This window comes from Lynx rufus, unplaced genomic scaffold, assembly GCF_022079265.1.
Source record: "Lynx rufus isolate CCGP_SWC_20201006 ecotype Redwood Valley unplaced genomic scaffold, mLynRuf1.p SCAF_1, whole genome shotgun sequence".
NCBI classification, from domain to species: Eukaryota; Metazoa; Chordata; class Mammalia; order Carnivora; family Felidae; genus Lynx; species Lynx rufus.
Genome location: NW_025814823.1, coordinates 171995631 through 172012488, shown reverse-complemented (window position 1 = coordinate 172012488; position 16858 = coordinate 171995631). Strand labels below are relative to the sequence as shown.

Genomic DNA, 16858 nt, shown 5'->3' with positions numbered 1-16858 from the left:
GAGCTCCAGAGCTGAGCCTGCACACGGTAATTGACCAGGTGGATGAGAAGGCTGGACCAGGTCTTTGAGAGAGGTGGGGCACAGAGCAGCATCTTGTGTCAGGGCAGCCGGTGGGCTTGCGCTTTTCCTATACACCGCTGTCTGTTCCTCATCCTACCTTCTCTTTCCTTCAGTCTAGTGGTGTTGACCCCCGAATGCACAGTGCAGTCACCTGGGGGACTTTGAAACCAACCAGAAGTTCTGATTCAAGTGGTCTGTGTGGGATCTGAGCTTGGCTAAAGTTAAAAAACCTCCCCTAGGTGATTCAGCTGCACCCCAGGACCTGAGAGCCAGGAACCCAAGCCAGGTGGGTTGGTAGATCTCTGCTTCCAGATTTAGCCTCTCCAGGCTCCTCCCCTCCACTTCACCTCCCTTAAATCTGTGTATTTAAGGCTTGACTCTGGCATCAGTTCTGCACTTTTAAACTACTGTCTTCGACAGCTTGTCCTTTTATATGGTCAGGAGGAAGGAGATTTATTTTTATGAGAATTCACAGGCTGTAACCAGATACAGTAAGGGTAAGTTGTTAGTTTGCTGCCCTGTTGAGTTTTGAATTAATTTAATGATCTGTGAATTTCTGCTGAAACAATTTGAATTTCTAAGTCTCCTTGGGGTATGGCCCCTAGAGATAAACTCTTGGGGTTTGGTATTTTAAAATTTCCCTCTGCCAGGCCTTGTGCAGTGATAAAAGATTGAGAAATTTTACTTTTCCCCCCTTTATTATTGTTGTTAAAAACTGGGTGGGTAACTTTTACATTGCCTAAGTAGAGAAGGTGGAAGATTAAGAATGTATTTAATGAGTTCTGAATAAATCTCTTAGCGTTAACTGGAATTTCAAATTTTTCTCTTGAAGGTGGTCGTATCATAATGTCAGCATTTTAGCAAAACGTACAATATACAGAATTGCCTCATTTACAGTCTCATTCACAGATAGTGTGGAAGCTTTCTAAATATGCACTTTGGAGGACTTTGTGATAAATCTAAATGTTATTTTGCAATTTAAAGGAAAATTCACAAATTATTTAACATAGTTTCTTTAAAATATTACCACCTGGTAAGAAATTCAGTTAGTAGTCCAGTCCAGCAAAGTCTGACACTTATTTGTAGTGGCAGTTTCTTTACCTATGAGACACTGACTGAGGATACTAGGAAGATGGCGGCGTAGGAGGACGCTGGGCTCACCGCGCGTCCTGCTGATCACTTAGATTCCACCTACACCTGCCTAAATAACCCAGAAAACCGCCAGAGGATTAGCAGAACAGAGTCACCGGACCCAAGTGCAGACGAGAGGCCCACGGAAGAGGGTAGGAAGGGCGGCGAGGCGGTGCGCGCTCCACGGACTGGCGGGAGGGAGCCGGGGCGGAGGGGCGGCTCGCCGGCCAAGCAGAGCCCCCGAGTCCGGCTTGCAAAAGCGGAGGGGCCTGACGGACTGTGTTCCGACAGCAAGCGCGACTTAGCGTCTGGGAGGTCATAAGTTAACAGCTCTGCTCAGAAAGCGGGAAGGCTGGAGGACAAAGGGAGGGTGAGCTGCGGAGCCCCCGGACGACAGAGCTCAGTTTGGCGGGGAACAAAGGCGCTCTCCAGCGCCATCTCCCCCGCCCATCCCCCAGCCAAAATCCCAAAGGGAACCGGCTCCGGCCAGGGAAATTGCTCGCTCCGCGCGAACACCCAACTCTGTGCTTCTGCGAAGCCAAACCTCCGGCAGCGATCTGACTCCCTCCGGCTGCACAGGGCCCCTCCTGAAGTGGATCACCTAAGGAGAAGCGAGCTAAGCCTGCCCCCCCTGCCGCCGTGCACCTTGCCTTCCCACCCCAGCTAATACGCCAGATCCCCAGCATCACAAGCCTGGCAGTGTGCAAGTAGCCCAGACGGGCCACGCCACCCCACAGTGAATCCCGCCCCTAGGAGAGGGGAAGAGAAGGCACACACCAGTCTGACTGTGGCCCCAGCGGTGGGCTGGGGGCAGACATCAGGTCGGACTGCGGCCCCGCCCACCAACTCCAGTTATACACCACAGCACAGGGGAAGTGCCCTGCAGGCCCTCACCACACCAGGGACTATCCAAAATGACCAAGCGGAAGAATTCCCCCCAGAAGAATCTCCAGGAAATAACAACAGCTAATGAGCTGATCAAAAAGGATTTAAATAATATAACAGAAAGTGAATTTAGAATAATAGTCATAAAATTAATCGCTGGGCTGGAAAACAGCATACAGGACAGCAGAGAATCTCTTGCTACAGACATCAGGGGACTAATGAACAGGCACGAGGAGCTGAAAAACGCTTTAAAGGAAATGGAAAACAAAATGCAAACCACCACAGCTCGGATGGAAGAGGCAGAGGAGAGAATAGGTGAACTAGAAGATAAAGTTATGGAAAAAGAGGAAGCTGAGAAAAAGAGAGATAAAAAAATCCAGGAGTATGAGGGGAAAATTAGAGAACTAAGTGATACACTAAAAAGAAATAATTTACGCATAATTGGTATCCCAGAGGAGGAAGAGAGAGGGAAAGGTGCTGAAGGGGTACTTGAAGAAATCATAGCTGAGAACTTCCCTGAACTGGGGAAGGAAAAAGGCATTGAAATCCAAGAGGCACAGAGAACTCCCTTCAGACGTAACTTGAATCGATCTTCTGCACGACATATCATAGTGAAACTGGCAAAATACAAGGATAAAGAGAAAATTCTGAAAGCAGCAAGGGGTAAACGTGCCCTCACATATAAAGGGAGACCTATAAGACTCGTGACTGATCTCTCTTTTGAAACTTGGCAGGCCAGAAAGAATTGGCACGAGATTTTCAGGGTGCTAGACAGCAAAAATATGCAGCCAAGAATCCTTTATCCAGCAAGTCTGTCATTTAGAATAGAAGGAGAGATAAAGGTCTTCCCAAACAAACAAAAACTGAAGGAATTTGTCACCACTAAACCAGCCCTACAAGAGATCCTAAGGGGGACCCTGTGAGACAAAGTACCAGAGACATCACTACAAGCATAAAACATACAGACATCACAATGACTCTAAACCCGTATCTTTCTATAATAACACTGAATGTAAATGGATTAAATGCGCCAACCAAAAGACATAGGGTATCAGAATGGATAAAAAAACAAGACCCATCTATTTGCTGTCTACAAGAGACTCATTTTAGACCTGAGGACACCTTTAGATTGAGAGTGAGGGGATGGAGAACTATTTATCATGCTACTGGAAGCCAGAAGAAAGCTGGAGTAGCCATACTTATATCAGACAAACTAGACTTTAAATTAAAGGCTGTAACAAGAGATGAAGAAGGACATTATATAATAGTTACAGGGTCTATCCATCAGGAAGAGCTAACAATTATAAATGTCTATGCGCCGAATACCGGAGCCCCCAAATATATAAAACAATTACTCATAAACATAAGCAACCTTATTGATAAGAATGTGGTAATTGCTGGGGACTTTAACACCCCACTTACAGAAATGGATAGATCATCTAGACACACGGTCAATAAAGAAACAAGGGCCCTGAATGAGACACTGGATCAGATGGACTTGACAGATATATTTAGAACTCTGCATCCCAAAGCAACAGAATATACTTTCTTCTCGAGTGCACATGGAACATTCTCCAAGATAGATCATATACTGGGTCACAAATCAGCCCTTCATAAGTTTACAAGAATTGAAATTATACCATGCATACTTTCAGACCACAATGCTATGAAGCTTGAAGTCAACCACAGGAAAAAGTCTGGAAAACCTCCAAAAGCATGGAGGTTAAAGAACACCCTACTCACGAATGAGTGGGTCAACCAGGCAATTAGAGAAGAAATCAAAAAATATATGGAAACAAACGAAAATGAAAATACAACAAGCCAAACGCTTTGGGACGCAGCGAAGGCAGTCCTGAGAGGAAAATACATCGCAATCCAGGCCTATCTCAAGAAACAAGAAAAATCCCAAATACAAAATCTAACAGCACACCTAAAGGAAATAGAAGCAGAACAGCAAAGGCAGCCTAAACCCAGCAGAAGAAGAGAAATAATAAAGATCAGAGCAGAAATAAACAATATAGAATCTAAAAAAACTGTAGAGCAGATCAACGAAACCAAGAGTTGGTTTTTTGAAAAAATAAACAAAATTGACAAACCTCTAGCCAGGCTTCTCAAAAAGAAAAGGGAGATGACCCAAATAGATAAAATCATGAATGAAAATGGAATTATTACAACCAATCCCTCAGAGATACCTATGAGACACTTAGAGTGGTGGAAGAGCCTTGGCTCTAATGGCAGCTGGGGCATCTTGTTGGGATGGTGGTCTGGATGTGCTCGGGGAGGGTACCTGTGTTGGGCATGATCAGCATCAGGTGCCAGACATTCATGCAGCTGCCTTAATCACTGGTTGAAGCTAGACGTGGCCAAGCCAGTGCCATGAGAGTCAGCCTAGGGACCTTTCTGAGCAAAGTTATCAGGTAGAGTCCAAGTGGAGAGAGTGTTAATGGCACTGCACCCTGAGCATTGCAGGACCTTAAACCAGTCCCTTAGGAACATTTGCTGCTAGAGCTGAAGGGCAGACAACCTTCAGGCCTTCCTCCCAAGGCTCCTGCTCTCCTTGGTGACTGGGTGGCTTTGTCTTTGCAAAACCTCAGCCCTTTTATGACCTCTTTAGTCTCAGTGGAAAGGGAGATCTTTTCCATAGGCTTTTGGTTTTCGTATCAGATGTGAGGCCAGGTGGACACATACACTCAAGGTACCCAGGTAGCAGTTGGTGCCTTCTTTTATGGTTTGTGTTTATTTTTTCCTCATCGTCTTTTTAGCAAAATCTGGGACCCACTGGTAGGCTTGGTCAAGGGTGAGGTCAATGTGGAGTGGGTAGCAGAGGGAAAGAGTCGATCATCATCTTGTTTGTTTCCCCCCTAACTCAATTGTATTTGCTTCTTGTAGGAGAATCCCTTTCCATTCCCACTGAGCATAGTCTACCAATGTCCTGACCATAGTATTTTCCTTTAATCAACTACCCAGTCAATGTAACAAATCTATAACCTCAATTTTGAGATGTATCCTGTACTTATGATCCTAAAAACAGGACTAAAAAGAAAGTTGATATCAACGTTTGTTTGTTTGTTTCTTTTAAAATTTACTTATTTTGAGAGAGAAAGAGAGCATGATTAGGGAAAGGACAGAGAGAGAGGGGGAGAGAATCCCAAGCAGGCTCCACACTGACATGGGGCTCAAATTCATGAACCGAACTGTGAGGTCATAACCTGAGCTGAAACCAAGAGTCGAATGCTCAGCTGACTGAGCCACCCAGGCACCCCAATATCAGAGATTTCAGCTAAAAACTCTATTTCTGTAATATGTCCTAAAGTTAGTTCTCAGTCCAATCTCTTAAGCCTTTCACAGCTCAGAGCCTGACAGTGAAATCCAACAATCATTTACTGGATTAAAACAACTTGGAAAACTCAATTACCCAGAAAACGTCATGCCCCAAGCATTCTTTTAAATCAATATTGTGTCATATAGATGAACTCAGAAATCTGTCTTCTTTAAAATAATTACTGTTAGATGTGTATGCCTTTTAAAATCTATTGAAATCAACATTATTAATTTTTAAGCTAATAAAATTTATTACTGAAGGTTTGTCCCATTGGGAATAACTTAGGATCAGACAGAAGTAATTTGCTGTAACAATATTTCATTTAAGGTTTGAGCATTTTTATGGGCTGGGTTTACGAGGCTAGTGCTTCAGAGGCTGTTGATTTCTTCACTGTGCATTTCCAGGATTTGACATATGGCGCCCCTTCGTGGGTGATAGTGCCTTCGTTGGGTATTAGCGCAAACAGCTGTGCTTATTAAATACCTGACTAAAGACAGGAAGAGATACAAGGCTTTGCTTCATTCCATCATGACTTTTAAAAATGTAAAATACTGGGGTTGAATTCTTTATTAAAGTAGCTAGAAATAATTGTAATTAAAAGGACTAATTAAGCCATATTAAAAAGTTAATCATTTGGCTAACTGTGAGCTCACAACTTCAACTATTTCTGAGATAGTAGAGATCAGAAGAAGAAAGGAGTAACAACCTAGTTATAAATAAATCAATACATGTTGCCCACATTATGTTCAGGAACATTCTCCCAATTTGGAACACCCACTGGGAGCTTGTGAAATTGGAGACTTATCTCTGAGTGATATGTATTTGAAGATTTAAGAAATACAAATTTAAATATATAAAAACTTGTGAGGTTGGATATTACCCATTTCTGTTTTCCTCTTTTGAGTTTTGTGTCCTTTGACCCATTGGGTCTTCTAAAATGTGCTGGATTAGGCTATAGTTTTAATTCTTTTAGTATAGATGAGATAACTTCAGTGGATGAAAATACAGAGACTGGTCAATGGGTTTTTTTTCTCTTTATTTCTTCCATTTTTTAAAAAATTGACTATGTTTTTGGCATTAGGTAGCAGGGTTTATTTTTCTGCCAAAATAACAAGTCTGGAAGTTGGCAGTTAAGGATTGGTTCAGAGGTTTTAATGATGCAGGGCTCTGGAGTGGCTTTTCTTTGAGTTTCTCACCCTTTTTCTCATGATTGCCTGGGGTGGATAAAAGCTTTGGATTTTGGGATTTTGCTTTGGGATTCTGTGTTACCTGTGATGGTTTTCCCTACCCTACCCATGCTTTCCTATGCCTTTGTTAGACTTTTTAAAAATTACCCAAATTTAGTCTATTATGTGTTTCTTCCTTGGGCCCTGTTACAGACATGTCTCTTTCAACGTTTATTTATTTTTGGGACAGAGAGAGACAGAGCATGAACGGGAGAGGGGCAGAGAGAGAGGGAGACACAGAATCGGAAACAGGCTCCAGGCTCTGAGCCATCAGCACAGAGCCTGACGCGGGGCTCGAACTCACGGACCGCGAGATCGTGACCTGGCTGAAGTCGGACGCCTAACCGACTGCGCCACCCAGGCGCCCCGGGACATGTCTCTTTCTATCAGAGATGAGCATTCTCCCCAGAAGCCCCACATCCCAGTCAGAGTTCCTTTCCCACTGGCCAGGATTGGTCACATTCAAGTTCTAGCCTGTGGAGGGTACTGATAGTGTCTAGAGCCACGCAGCCTCTGCCAGCAAGGTTATCACCAGCTGTTTATAGAAAGTAAAACTGAAACCAAATCAAGGATCGAACGTGCTTTTTCTAGCCTTTTCCCACCGAGGGAAGCCTCAGTGTGCTGAGGGGTCATGGGATCATGCAATGATGAAGACCAACCACAAAGGGAATTTCCCAGATAACACTCTAGCATATGGATAGGGCAGCTCTGTGTATTATTGAGGCCGCAACAAAAATTTATTTACTGTCCATGCTGAAATCTCTCCAAATCCAGACAAAATCCTTCATGACTTTTCTTTTTCTTCAGTAAACAAAGGTGCTTAAAACAAGGTTTTGACAGGTTACTCATTCTTCCTTAGTTTGAAAATGAAGACAGTACCAATACTGTCTTCCAGGTAATATAAACTTTCCACTCCCATCTGTTTTCATGAGAAGGAAAAAATTCATATTTGCCTGTGACAGAAAGTTCTCAAGCCCTAAATGGGGATTTTACTGACTTTTATAAGAGGGTTATCTTTTTATTTTTAGAGTTAGCCGTGATCTACATGTTAATTGTGAACGTGTTTACCATTTTTTGCCTTTAAACTGAGATTAAAGAAGTTCTAATTAAAAAAAAATTTTTTTTTATATTGAGATAGAGAGCGGTGCAAGAAGGAAAGGGGTGGAGAGAGGGGGAGAGAAAGAATCCCAAGCAGGCTCTGAGCTGAACCTGATGTGGGGCTCGAACTCACAAACTGTGAAATCATGACCTGAGCCAAAATCAAGAGTCAGAGGCTCAACTGACTGAGTCACCTAGGTGCCCCTATAAGTTCTAATTTTTAAACAAATTTTTAAAAATGTTTATTTAGTTTTGAGAGAGAGAGAGAGAGAGACAAAGCACGAGGAGGGGAGGGGCAGAGAGCGAGGGAGATACAGAATCTGAAGCAGGACCCAGGCTCCGAGCTGGAGCTTGGGGCTCGAAGTCACGAACCACGATATCATGACCTGAGCTGAAGTCAGACGCTTAATCAACTGAGCCACCCAGGCATGCCAGGAAATTCTAATTTTTATTGAGTTATATTTATGATTATTTTCCTTTTTGGATTTTTAAAATGTTTCTAAGGTAAAATCTTCTTTCGGAGCAGTCATCTACATTTTCATCTTTTTTTGTAACAGCTTTGTGATACAGTGCCCACATTATAGCATTAGAGTTGTGTGACCATCACCCTAATTCACTGTAGAACATCTTTATCACCTTGAAAAGGAACTCCTTACTCTTAAGCCATCACCCCAAATCCTCCTCCACCCCTGGTCAAATAACCACTAATTTCCTTTCCCTATCGGTTGGCCTACACTGGACACTTACATAGGCTAAATCATACAATAAATGGTCTTTGAGACTTTCATTTAGCATAATGTTTTCAAAATTCAACCATGGTATAGCATCTATTAGGACTTCATTACTATGGCTGTCTTCATTTTTTCTTTTTTGCATTTGAGTTTTAGTCTGTCTAGAATTTATTTTGATACATGTAGATGCAAATTATATATTGACAAGTAACTATTCCAATATAATTTGTTGATTCTTTCTTCATTTACTTTGTTTAAATCAAATGTTAATGTCTTATACATAGGACTTAGTTCAGATTTTTTCCCCTTTAATGATCAGTCTGTTACTGTATCATTAATTGTCTGAGTTACTGTTGATTTAAAATATATTTTACTCTTGATTTAGTCAGCACCCACTCTCCTAACTTATTTGAATTGTTTTTAAGCAGTTCCCTCATGGTTTCTTTTTTCTGTTTTCTTTAGGCCTTAAAATACTTTGTCTTTCTTAAAATTCTCATTAGGTTTTAAATCTGGTTGTGGTAAACCTGTAATTTTGTTTTGAAAGAACTATGAAGTATTCAGACTGGGCATTCAGCAACAAGCTATGACTCTCCATTCAAATTTTCTTCTACATCTTCCAGTGAAGTTTAATAGTCTTTTGTCATTGAAATCTTTCATCTGCCTTTTTAGGGTTATTCCTAAAGTCACATTTTGGTTACCTTTTGAATGCAAATTTTATTTCATTGCATTTTTTTTGAAAGCAGAGTATTGCTGGCATATATGAAAACTAGAGAAGAGTTTTAATTTTATTTCTCCATTTTTTTATTAAAAAATTTTAAGTTTTTTAATTTATTTTTGAGACAGAGAAAGAGCACGTGTGTGCGCAGGCAGAGGGACAGAGAGGGAGACACAGAATCTGAAGCAGGCTTCAGGCTCTGAGCTGTCAGCACAGAGCCTGATGCAGGGCTCAAACTAATGCACCTCGAGATCATGACCTGAGCCACAAGTCGGATGCCTAACTGCTTAATCTACTGAGCCACCCAGATGCCCCTTATTTCGCTATTATTCCAAATTTGATTATTGGCTGCTCTAAGTCTTTAGTTGGCTCCTTTGAGTTTTCTTGAATATCCCAAGTTTTCCAGTCTTTGGAGTCCTACATTGCTTAAATATCTATATGACATGAAACTGAAGGCACCTCCTACGTAAGTGAAGGGTGTTCATTTACCCTCCTACACACTGAGGATCCTCTGAGGAGAGTGTTGACTTCCCACCCCACCTCCCCAGCTTTTACTGAGATATAATTGACATATGATGTGTAAGTTTAAGATGTACAACATAATGATTTGATAAATTATATATTGCAAGATGATTACCACAGCAGGATTAGTTAATATCTACGTCACCTCACATAATTACTGTGGTTTTTTAGTGTATGTGTGGTAAGAACACTTAAAATCCACTCTATCAAGTATATGATACAGTTTTGTTAACTGTAGTTGCCATGCTGTACATTAGATCCCTAGAGCTTACTCATCTTATAAATAGAAGTTTGTACGCTTTGACCAACATCTCTCTCTCTATTCCCCAGCCTCTGGAAACCATGATTCTACAAATTCAGTTTTTTAAAGATTCTACATATAAGTGATATACAGTATTGGTCTTTCTTTTCTCTGACTTACCTCAGTGTATTGCCCTCAGGGTCCATCCATGTTGTCACAAATGGCAGGACTTCCTTTTTTTCTCATGACAGGATAATATTCTAGTGTGTGTGTGTGTGTGTGTGTGTGTGTGTGTGTGTGTGTAGTATGTTTGTGTGTATATATAATATATAAAAGCAGCCACATCTTTATCCATTCATCCATCCATAGACATTTAGGTTGTTTTCATGTCTTGCCCATGATAAATATGCTGCAGTGAATATAGGAGTGCAGAGTTCTCTTTGACATTCTGATTTCATTGCCTTTAGATGGATACTCAGAAGTGAGATCACCAGATCATAGGGTAGTTCTATTTTTAATTTTTGGAGGAAACTTCATACTGTTTTCTATGATGGCTATACCAATATGCATTCCTACCAACAGTACACAAGGGTTCTCTTTTCTCCACCCTCTGGCCAACACTTGTTATCTCTTGTCTCTTTGATGATCGCCTTTCTAATAGCGTGAGATGACAGTGGTTTTGATTTGCATTTTCCTGATGATTAGTGATGTTGCACACTGATTCATGTACTTGTTGGCTATTTGTGTGTCTTTGGAAAAAAATGTCTATTCAGATCTTCTGCCCATTTTTAAACTTTTAAAATTAAAACTGTTTTGTTCTTGAGTTGTATGAGTTCCTTGCATATTTTGGATATTAACCCCTTAACATATAGATGGTTTGCAAATATTTTCTGTCACTGAGGTAGGTTTTCTTTTTTATTCATTTGGTGGTTTATTTCGCTGTGCACAGTTTGATGTAGTCCCACTTACATGTTTTTGCTTTTGTTGCTTGTGCTTTTAGTATCCTATCCAAAAATTGTTGCCAACACCTATGTCAAGAGCTTTCCCCTATGTTTTCTTCTAGGAGTTTTATGGTTTCAAATCTTAGATTTAAGTCTTTTATCCATTTTAAGTTAATTTTTGTGAGTGTGTAAGATAGGGGCCCTGCTTCATTCTTCTGTAGGTGATTATCCAGTTTTCCCAGCACCATTTATTGAAGGGACTGTTCTTTCCTTATTGAGTATTCTTGGTTCCCATGTCAAATGTTAGTTGACCATGTGAGGTTTTACTTCTGTGCTTTTGATTCTGTTCCATTGATCTATGTGTCTATTTTTATGCCATACTGTTTGAGTACTATAGATTTGTAATATAGTTTGACATCAACAAGAGTTATAGCTCAGGTTTTGTTCTTCTTTCTCAGGATTGCTTTGGCCTTTCAGGGTCTTTTGTGGTTCCATCCTAATTTTAGGATTATTTTTTCTGTTTCAGTGAAAAATGCAATGGAATTTTAGTAGAGATTTCATTGAACCTATAGATGGCTTTGGGTAATATGAATATTTTAATAATCATTCTTCTGATCCATGAACACAGGCTATCTTTTTATTTATTTGAGTCTTCTTCAGTTTCTTTCATCAAAGTCTTATAGTTTTTAAGGTACAGATCTTTTAGCTCCTTAAATTTACTTATTAGTATTGTATTCCTTTTAATGCTACTGTGAATGTTATTGTGGGAAGTAAGGGTGATGATTCATTTTCAGAAATACAAAATAAAAACTGTGCTGTCTAATTAACAGCAGATTACAACTTATTGGAAATATGTATGAACCCCGCCCCCAATGGAGTCCCAAACCCTTAGACACTTCACATCCCGGTTTTTTTCCCCCTCTCCTTCTCACGGGCTTAGTTTCTCAGGCTTTGCAATGAGCATGCGCCAAAGAACAAAGGGTGGAAGGACTGAAAGTCTCTGTATCACCTCAGGGAATGTACATTTGTTCTAATCAGGCTACTTTTTACCTTACATGGGCAGAGGCAATGTGTAGGTAAGACTGTAACCTCTGTAGTACTCAGCCAATGAGGGACTTGCATACTAGGAAGTAAATTGTCTGCTGTAACTGCCCTGAGTGTGCCTGTCCATCAGACACCCGCTCTTGCAAGAACGTTGATTAAAGCCTCACTTCACTATGCTCTGAGTCTCTGTGTCCCACTTTTGATTGGGTTGGTGGGCTTATTTCTCACAGTTATTTTTTTTGTTTTGTTTTTCAGATATTTTGCTGTTAGTGTATAGGAAAACAACAGATTTTTAAATATTTTTGTATCCTGCAACTTTAATTAATTCATTAGTTCTGACGGTTATTTTGGAGTCGTTAGAATTTTATATATATATATATATATATATATATATATATAAATTATATAAATACATATATATGTATATTATACATATGTATATATAAAATATCATATGCTCTGCATACAAAGACAATTTAACTTCTTCCTTTGCAATTTGGTTGCCTTTTCTTTTTCTTGCCTGGTTGCTCTGACTAGGACTTTCAGTTCTATAGTGAGGATGTAGTGAGGGTGGCCACTCTTACTTACCCTGTTCCTTTCAGGACAAAAGCTTTCAGCCTTGCAATGTTGATCTGTTAGGTGTAGGCTTGTTATGTATGGCCTTTATTATGTTGAAGTGTGCTCCTTCTATACCCAATTTGTTGAGGTGTTTATCCCAGAGGGATGTTGTGTTTGCTCAAAAGCTTTTTCTGCTTCCGTGGAGATGGTCATAATTTTTATTGCTCATTGTGTTAATGTGGTGGTTCTTACTTTTTGTGTGTTTGTGCATTTTGAACCCTCCTTCTCCGAGATGAATCCCACTTGGTCATGCGGTATGATCCTTTTAATGTGCTATTGAATTTGGTTTGCTAATGTTTTGGGGAATTTTTGCATCTATCATCAGGGATATTGATCTATTGATCTGTAGTGTTGTTTTTTTTTTTTTTTTTCTCCTTGTAGTGTCCTTATCTGGCTTTGGTATCAGAGTAATGACTGGATTTGTAAAATGAGTTTGGGAGTGTTCCTTCCTTTTCAACTTTTTGGAAGAGCTTGAGGATTGGTATTAATTTTTTTAAATTGTTTGGTTGAATTCACCAGAGAAATATCTGATCCTGGAAATTAACTTCTCTTGATTGGCATTTATTGGGTCTTGTTCTAGGCTTTTCTTTCTAGCTTCTCCAGAGTCACTCCTGGCTTCTTATAACTGCTTTGTCATTGCTTCTGCAAGTCTCAGCTTTGACCCAAAGCCTTCTCCCTTTTTTACTCAGTTGCTTTTAATTCAAGTCTGTGTTGAGTATAATGTGATTTTATTCAGGTTTGAGGATAATCTAAAAGAATTAAAAAGCAGGAAAGGAAAGGAGGGACGTCTGGATGTCTCAGTCAGTTGAACATCCGACTCTTGATTTTGGCTCAGGTCATGATACCACGGTGGTGGGATCGGGCCCTGTGTCGGGCTTTGCATTGATTGTGGAGTCTGCTTAAGATTCTTTCTCTCATTCTGTCTCCTTCTCCCTCTTCCTCTCTGTCTGCCCTTCTCCCCTGCTCATGCTCTCTGTCTCAAAACAAAACAAAACAAAACAAACAAAAACAACAAAAACAGAACACAGGAAAGGAGATTTGACAACTGTATCAGACACACATGCTTCCTATACACTCTTTATTAGCTGACTCTCAAAGCCCATGTGAGAGTCCCTTCTCCTTTCCTCTTTCACTGAATTCCTGGACACCAATCAAGTTTCTAATCCCTTCAAAAGAAACCACTCATTCAAAAGAGGTCAGTTCTTCGAGAGATACTCCTGCATTATAAAATAGAATATTTGACATCAAGACTCAATAGCTGCATTTGTATTACTCCACTGGGTCAGAATTTCTCCAAGAAAAGCCAGGTGCTTGACCTATATGTGCAGGATTCATACAGAGGCCACTCCCAAGGGTAGATTTTAGCCTCCACTCTGGGTTGTAGTCTCCATCTTCCTTATAGCTATGTAGTCATATCACCTGCTAAATAATGACAGTTTACAACCCTTATTTTCTAGCCATTGGTTAGAACCCCTTCTAATGACATGGAGAAATGGTGGTGACTAATTGAAAGGCCTTTTGCCTTGATCTTTTAAATAGGATTAGATTCAGGTGAAAAATGTCAAGTTAAGGAAAGAACTTGCTTTTCCTAAGTTACTGAGAGTTTAAAAATCAAGAATGGATGTTAAATTATATCACATATCTTTTTAAGCACCAAATGACTTCTTTTTTTTTTTTTTTAATTTTTTTTTTTTCAACGTTTATTTATTTTTGGGACAGAGAGAGACAGAGCATGAACGGGGGAGGGGCAGAGAGAGAGGGAGACACAGAATTGGAAACAGGCTCCAGGCTCTGAGCCATCAGCCCAGAGCCAGACGCGGGGCTCGAACTCACGGACCGCGAGATCGTGACCTGGCTGAAGTCGGACGCTTAACCGACTGCGCCACCCAGGCGCCCCTCCAAATGACTTCTTAAAAATGTTTTTTTTGAGTAATTGATATGAATTACCATATTATAAATTTATAAAAATTTATTTCTGGAAGAAGTCATACTTTATTGCATGCCATTGAATATTTTATACAAATTTTATTTGTTTATTTACTTACTTACTTACAGCATGCTGGAGGGGCAGAAGGGGAGGGGAGAGAGGGAGAATCCCAAGCAGGCACTGTGTTGCCAGCACAGAGCCCAATGTGGGGCTCCATCTTACCCACTATGAGATCATGACCTGAGCTGAAACCAAGAGTCAGTCACTTACCCGACTGAGCTACCCAGGTGCCCTGTTATACAAATATTTTATTTAGAATGCTACATTGTCACCTCCCTTATAGGTAAATTACCCAGTTCCCCAGCACCATTTCACTTTGGGAAGACCCCGCCTTTGTGTGGAATTGGTGGGACACAGTGCCTTTTTCACACTTTGGAAGCACAGAAGAATGTGGTTGCTTAACCAAAGTGCTGGGACTTTGACTCTTAAAAAGACCAAGGGACGATTTGGAAATTTTTCACTCTGTGCTTGGTTGTCAAGAGTCCAGTGGTGATGTGTATCTTGGGATAGGAGCATAAAGACAGCAGTAGTGGAGAAGATGACAATGGAAGCATCTTGATTTGAGGACTTGGCCTTGGTCATGGCTTCTGTAGCCTTGCCTTCCTTAGCTTTTACTCATTTTGTGGACTTGTTTTTCCAGGTTGCCTTTCCATCTTGTGAGATCTCACTACACTTCCATAAAATTGCTTCTCTGCTTAGGTTTGCTAGAGTTGCTTTCTATAACTTGCAGTCAAGAACCTGAATGTATAAAGCATAGTGGATGGAGTGTGAACAGATACTGGTTCAAGTACTGATTCTTTTAGTAACTGGCTTTGGGCAAGTCACTTAACCTCTCTGAAACTCCTTTCTAAAACCTTGCAGGGTGATAGAGTTAGAGATAATGTATGCCAAGTACATCCTGTCTCATAGGAGGCATTCAGTAATTATTTATGGAATGTTCTTTAATGGGTCAATCTGTTTCCCATAATTCTGAAATCCAAAAAGTTCTGAAAATGTAGACTTTTTTTTTTCGTAACTCATTTGACTGTAAAACCTGCCCCGTGTTGGATATATTTGAGGAAAATTGCCTCTGATGTGAGGCAGTTTAAAGTCTTTATAACATTAGTGTATATATTCATGCATTTTTTGCTGGAGAAATATCCTAGCTGCCCAAGACTGTCTGAAGGCATGTGAAGTATATTGAATATGCCCAGAAGTGCCTTTCTGGAAAGTTTTTGAATCTGAAAATACATCTGGCCCCATGAGTTTTGGGTAAGGGATTTATGAAGGAGTGTTAATGTATTTTTCCTTTCAACCAGACAGAGTATCAGAATGGTCTGAGGGAGTTTTTCAAAACATCTGTGTCCTTTGGGTGAATGGGATCCTTGCTTCCCTCTTCTTTACCTTTGGTTGAGTTGTGTGTTCATGTGTCTTTGTATGTGTAGGGGAATGGTTTCTCTGACCGGTTTTGGTACTGAGGTTATGCTAGCATCAGAAATTAATTGGAGGCATTTTAGTCTTTTTCCTGTGCTTAGCAATAAGCTGTGTAACTGGAGACTTACTGGTTTTTGAAAGTTTGAAAGTATATACATTGAACTATCTGAAACTAGAGTCTTTTTTGTTTTTTCTCCTTTGGAAAAGTTCCTTTTTCTGGGAACTTAAATATGCCATTTATGAAGGAAGAAGTTTTTCCCACAGATTCATCCATGGGTCAAAGAATTTTCAAGTAGTAGCATATGGATGAGAAAAAGTAAGCATCCACAATCAATTCCTATCTATCAATTCCTATCTTACAGAGTATCATGAATAAGGTTATAACAACTAAGTAATTTGTTAATGAAAAACATTTTAATAGAATTAGAATTTTATTGAATAAATAGGGAGAGAGGAAGCATTGTATTTAAACATAGGTAAGTAGGTACCCTTTGATAATTTTTTTTACTGATCTTTAGTTATTTTCAGTCACTTCTTAATCTAACTGGTTTTTTCTTAGGATTCCATAGCATAGACTCATGTTGAGTTTCCTAATTTGATATGAGACCCTCTTAGTTACTTCTGTCTGATTCTTGGCTCTTGCCCTCTTCTTTGGGACTAGGACTAAGCTTTCCATTAGAGAGGACACTTTTGATGACATACCACTTCTCCTTCAGGTGATGATGGTTAGTCTGCTCAGAAGAACAGATTCAATTTTGACTCAAATTTTATGCTCCTAAGATTCTAAAATAGAGAAATTGTATGGCTTTCAATTTAAAAAACAAATAGTCTTCTTAAATTTGAGTAGGTCAGTGCTTTGAGCAAAAGGCAGCTCAATTTGCCTTCTTTGGGTCCTATAGAATTATAGTAGCAACTCCTATTTTG

At 40.0% G+C, this 16858-nt stretch overlaps 1 protein-coding gene across 1 annotated transcript in view; it reads left to right on the top strand.

Moving 5' to 3' along the window:
* Positions 1-16858, top strand: part of EPB41L4A (erythrocyte membrane protein band 4.1 like 4A) — a 256160-nt gene that overhangs the window by 24443 nt on the left and 214859 nt on the right. The window lies entirely within an intron of this gene.